This window comes from Pelecanus crispus, chromosome 3 (assembly GCF_030463565.1).
Source record: "Pelecanus crispus isolate bPelCri1 chromosome 3, bPelCri1.pri, whole genome shotgun sequence".
NCBI lineage: Eukaryota > Metazoa > Chordata > Aves > Pelecaniformes > Pelecanidae > Pelecanus > Pelecanus crispus.
In genome coordinates this window covers 40,208,522-40,214,521 of record NC_134645.1, presented here as the reverse complement: position 1 = coordinate 40,214,521, position 6,000 = coordinate 40,208,522, and the positions used below count along the sequence as shown (strand labels likewise).

The 6,000-nt window shown below is 40.7% G+C and overlaps 1 long non-coding RNA gene across 2 annotated transcripts; it reads left to right on the top strand.

Moving 5' to 3' along the window:
• Positions 1 to 350: 350 nt before the first annotated feature.
• Positions 351 to 4,882, top strand: LOC142593280 (uncharacterized). 2 transcript variants are annotated; one of them, XR_012830947.1, is made up of 4 exons: positions 351 to 608; positions 1,083 to 1,284; positions 2,894 to 3,107; positions 4,854 to 4,882. It is a non-coding gene; the product is annotated as an uncharacterized LOC142593280 (long non-coding RNA). The 2 variants fall into 2 exon arrangements; XR_012830946.1 differs by lacking the exon at positions 4,854 to 4,882 and having other exon boundaries at positions 2,894 to 3,279.
• Positions 4,883 to 6,000: the final 1,118 nt, after the last annotated feature.

Sequence of the window (6,000 nt, the reverse complement as noted above, 5' to 3'; positions counted from 1 at the left end):
TTTAGGAAACACAGATATTTGATAATAGAGGTTTTTGTGTTTGGTGTTTTTATTAGGGCAAACTCCAAACACTCTAATGCCCAGCTTACAGTGGAAGTTACACATGGAAGGATTGTGCATTCATAATGTGCTAATAACAACGTCAGAGTATTGTCTGTTGCAGCAGGCAAAAGGACCTGAACTGCATGAATTAGGGCTTTGTTTCCACAAACACCTAGGCATTGTGTAGGACAGCTTTCCCCTTCTACCAAAATAACCCTATTCCTTACCACACGTAGGCACTCTTATACCAGTTCAAGACCTTCCCAAGTTAAGGCAGATTTATTCAGGAATGAGAATGTGTGCTCAAGAAGTTATGTTGCTGTGAATGTAGAGTGGGTTATGCAGATCCTTCCACCTTGCTTTCTTCCAGTAGCTGCTCCGTGAGCTAGAGAGGTTACTCCTGTCCCAGCTGCTTGTTCAAGATCTCTCGCTGGGTGATACCATTCTCTTAGCTCTGCCACGTAACTGACTTGGATGATACTCCCCTTCCCGTTTCACTCCCACTGAGCTGGTGGCTGGAGCTGCATTGAGGGCATCTTGAGACATGTTGGCATTATCTAGTTAAGGTATCTAACTTGGATGTACTAATGATGGCCAGAGTAGTGCTGTGGTGGTGTTTGTATTGACTTCTGGGCCTAATATGTGTGATGTTAGGAAGAAAATGACAGGTAAAAAGTCTTGTGGTTGGATCATCAGTGTGGATGTAACCATAGAAATGGGAGCTGGGAAGAGTTACTAACATAATGCATACATTGTTCTGCAGCAGCCCTGTGCTACCCATGACCTGTGGCAGACACGCTGGCAGAAGTTGCAGAAAGGTCCTGCAGTGGAGATGTGCAGGAGGGCTGGCTGAGCAGAGAGCCAGAGGCCAGGGCTGCAAACAGCCTCGCCAAACTTGGACCAGTGCATCTCCGTTGTGCCCTGCAGCACCACTGCTTCTGGGACCCAGAGTCCAGCTCCATGCCAGTGGGCTTCTGCATGCTCAGAAACGTGAGCTAGAGTAACTCACCCTAATAATTTTTAACTATGAGTTCCCACAGCATCTGAAGTCATGTTTACAAAAATGTGTGCGTAGAGCTGCTAGTCTTCAATAGTTGGTCCCAAAGGAAAATTCACGTGTTGACTTAAGAGTGACTACTGATGAGGAATGCTTCAACTTCTTGGAAACTGGATGTAAAACATCTTCTGAAAGGCAGTTTTACTGTATGCTCAGAACCAGGCCTGATGCACCTTAGATTTAAGGTAACAAGAGTCACAAGTTCTTGAAAATGAAGACCCTTTTCCACTTTCTTTTCCCTTTTTTATTGTTGCAAGTATGTGTTACCATGTCATTAGGATTTTTTTTTTTTTACTCCTAATTGATAATGTTGTGTTATTTGAACAGTAATTATCTTCAGGTTTGTATGTAGCTGTTTGTCAGTTTATTGAAATGAACTGCCATTCTGATCAAAGCAAAGAGCATGAAATCCCACGTGTTGCACTTTTGAGAGCATCAACAATGAAGCTAACCTTTCACCCTTAACTTTCTTTTAACCCTAATTTTGAAAGACAGTAGCAAACAATTCAGCTAACTTCTTAAGTGAAAGAATATTCTAACTAGCTCGATTGTAATGCAGTGTCCTTTTCAAGTGAATAGAAGATCTCAGAGTAATGCATACAAATGCAGAGGCTGGGTAAGTTCATTACTTTGGAGTTTCTGATGCTGCAGTAGCAGCGAAATGGTTAAAAGGTTGGCTTTAAAGTGGTCACAATTAGGCTTCAAAGTTAACACCCCACCCCACTGAGATGAATGGGAGCAGTTGACATTTCTTAGTGCTATTGTTTCAGTCTGGCTTGCTATAGCTTCTAAAATAAGACAACAGTACATCTGTTTACATTCTGCTTCCGCAAACCCAGATGGGCTAGAAACTTCATTGTTTTTTAAGTGGAAGCTTAGATTCTGGAGAATACAGCAATATCCACGGGGTATCTGTAGGAAGAAGAGCTGAAAGCCGCCTTAATCACAGACATCTCCCCCTTCCCTGTAAACTTCTATTGTCCCAGGACAAATCTGTAAACCACTGGGGGGAAAAATGAAGTCATGTATATTTGAAGTACTTTTTACTTACTACATGACATGCACACAATAGCTTCTCAACAAGTCCTTAGAGTGCAAATCTTCACAAATGGATGTGGGTTTTGAACTTTTTCTCTTTTAGTAAGTAGTGTGTGCTGTAGAAGAAGGTAAAGGTCCTGCTTTTACTGCACGTGGTAGCTTCTCTTAACCTCTCCTAACAGAAAAATTTCTCCCATCTCTAGAGAAGCCAGAGTTTCACCCAGGAGCATTTGAGACCAGGTGTTACTTTCTGTGTTTACATGAGTAGAATCCTTTAATTTACCTCTGAGAGTGATATAAGAAGAAATAAGATTCTTCAGGGGTGTCTTGCATTTTTCTGATACTTTAATAGGGCTACATTAACTGCAGTAAGATCTTAGGAGCTGGAATGGATTCATAAAGGTGCAAGTAGGGCCAGAATTTGTAGCAGATGGTCTCTATTACCCCATGCCTCAGTTCGTGAAGGGAGTACACAGTGTCCTCTCTGACTTTTGTTGAGGGGTCTGCACAGTGGCAAACTGCCCTCAGTAGCAGCCAGGACCCTATGAGAGCTGCTCTGATAAAAGCGGCCCATTAGATATGCTTAGGCTGTAGATTGAAACCAGCTGTGAATCTGTCGGAAAGATTTTCCTCATTGTGCTTTCAGCAGGGTGGAAAGTTTGTGGCTCGTTCTGCACATATATGTATTTTGGGCTTCATTGCTCTGACTTTGCAAGTCCTAGAGTGTGCCAGTGATAAGAGCTCTCATGCATACAGGCTCCTCTGGTACGCTGGCACCCAGAGACCCCGCCTGCCTTTTGCCAGCGGACAACACAGCTTGTGCTTCGGAAGTGACATTGTGGGCTCTTCCAAATGGCGTCTCCCAGATTTCAACCCCTGGTGAATCATATGGTGAAGACAAGCGTGCCATCTGTGGTTTGGGCTCGTGAAACTCGTTTCCTGCCCAGCTTCAAGCAGCATTTTCACCCAAGTATGAAATAAAGCATCCTTCAGCCTAGATGGGCCTCCAGGTTGTCTGAGATAACCATGGGCATTTCAGGAGTGTAAGCTGTCTCTTGTCTTGCCCTTCTCTTCAGTTCCTGTGTTAAGTGGGGGAGTGCAGCAAACTGGTCTGTATGAAGAAAATACCCGAGAAAACCCAAGAGGAATACTTATTTTGAAAACTTCTCTCATGAGTTTGTTTTATCTATTTTAAAAAATTGTTTTAAAAATAAAATAATGTTAAATCATGCTGGAGAAAAGCAATTTTGATGTGACAGAGCTCCTACAGTGTGCAGCAAGAAGCACTCAATACAGTTACAGGAGGAAGAGCATGTTTTTTGATCAGAGGGTTAGATAACAGCATCAAATATGCATTTCTTATACCTGTTTCCACCTTCCACTTCCCTAGTCCATTTCTGACTGTGGATCTCCATAGTATTGCGTAGACAGGAGTTATGTCTTAACGCACCTTGTGGAAAAAAATAGGTATCTGTTAGACCTTTCAAATATAGTCAAAATGACTTCTGCAAGGCTACAGTAGGTCAGTGGCAGAGCTTGGAAAAAAGTTAGGAGGCATGCTGGCCAGTTCTGTATATTGTAACTAGCCAACTGACTTGCTTCCTTTTATTACAATAGCATTGTGATAGGTATGTCTTCAGAAGCCTAAGCTTTGTATTCTCCCCTAACACAGAGAGTTTCCAGAATAGACCTGAAGGAAATACTAGTGTAGCTTCTCTATCACTTGTGCCCTAACCTGCTTTTTGCCTCATATTCAAAGGTGATTTTGATAACAGAATTATCTTTTAGGGAATATAAAATACCAGGGATTCAAAGGGACAGATCCAGACAGGGCAGGAATCTGCCATCGTGATGACATTATAATGCAATTCCTGAAAAATTAACATTATGAGAAAAAAAAAGAATCTTTTCATTTTTTAAGTTTCTGCTGGTTTATTTTTCTTTCAGAAAAGAAAATGGAGCCTTCTGTTTTGAGACTGTTTAGTTTTGAGTAAATGCTGCATTTTCCTTTTGTAGGAAATTTATTTTTTGTCAATTTATACTGTGCATGCCTAGTGCTCCCAGTCTCTTTGCTGGTCTGAGCTTGCTTGCCAACTGGTATTTGCCACTAAGCAGCAGAATCCTAGTTCTCTTTGAGCAGTTTGGTACATTATGGCAGTCATTATCCCATAGAAGAGGATAAGGGATGCAGACGGTCACTCCTGTAGCTCTCATGAGAAATACGGTAGGAAGAGAGTCCAGCAAATTGAAACAAAATTTTTCAATTAATGAATACTAAAAATTGGAATTTTTTCCCAAAATAACCCCAAAGTTTTCTTTTTTATTGGAAACTCTTTTTTAAAAAAAAAAAGAAAAAAATTGATAGTTACTTATTCATCCTAGTTTAGGAAAGAAATGTTGAATACCAAAGTATTTTATAGGATTATATGCCCATCTTTTTTTCAGCTCTAATTATGATAATGATGCACAAGGACTTTTTTCTTTCTTTCTTTCTCTCCTTCCTTTTTCCACGCTAGACAATGAAAATAATTTAATCTAACAGCTTTTACATTGTGGTCTGTGGACCAGAGCTGGCTTGTAAACTTTTTCTTTCAGTGGTTTTATTGTTCAAGAACTGACGCTTCCTGTTACTTCTGGCCATGCGTTTTAATTTTGTGAATGAGTACGCTTAGACAAAAGAAGAAGAATACTAATCAAGTATATACCTTTTGTACAGTTTTACATTCTCATTAAATAAAAAATGACACCAGAACTGCAGAGGCAACAACTCCTCTGAAAGATGGAGTCAACTGAAAAAAGACAGAAATGGCAGCCGTCAATAAGAGAAATCTGGAACTTCTTCACGTCAGGCATTCAGTAAGGAAGAGGAAACAGCACAGGTAAAACACAACACAGTATTGGCTCTGACTGTGTATCTTTTAAACTTGAGGCATAGGAACTGTGTTTTGGGTTGCTTTTCAAAGAACAGAAAGTCAATGGGTTCTGGTTCGTGGCGAGAACTAATAAACCAAGTAGTGATCAATTATGATTTAAATAGATAAGTGAGAGCTACTTGATCTTAGCTGCTGCATCATACCGAGTTTTTTGTTTCCATTTTACTTGTTGTGGTTTTACTGTTCTAATGCTTAATTTTTGTGTAGTTTGAAGGTGGTTGTGTACGTGACTAGATTCACTGCCTACTGGGATATAGGCCAAGATTTTTTAAAGTGATTGTTTATTTTGAGTGCCTCCATATTTTTTAAGGGTCCAAAACTGAGAAATTTTAGAGAAGGGTGGCTTTAAAGGAGTGCAGAGCATGTATCTTCTAAAACTTATTTGTGTTTGGGGTGCATCAATATGGTGCAGAAAAATGAAAGAAGAAAAAAAGGATGCAATCAAAATCGTTGTTCACTCTTCATCATTTCAGTGTCTGATCTTTGGTTTGCTGAATTGAGGCAAGCAGATTTGGGTACTGCTGTGCTGGAACCCGGAACGTGTACCCTGCTGTGGTCCAGGCTAAAGGAAGCAAAGCTGAACACTGTGACAGCACCCTGACTCTGCACTTCTCTTCCATAACCTCCTAATTGCTCCAGGGTTTTATCTAGGATTTAGATGTGGTCTTCTGCTAAGATGGTGGTGAGATCAGTGCTGACTGTACCATATGGAGAACAGATGTAATAGCTCCAGAATCATATATGGTACAATCCATATATAACCTATGTATTCCATCTTTCTGTCCATTATGCGGGTGAATCTAGCCAATGCAGGGGCAGCAAAAGGACAGGCTTTTTAAAAGGACAGCATGAGCATGGGTGCTGTCAGGATAGTTGGCTTAGGGTTAACTTCTCCCTCAAATTCTTTCTTGCTAATACAGAGCAGTACTG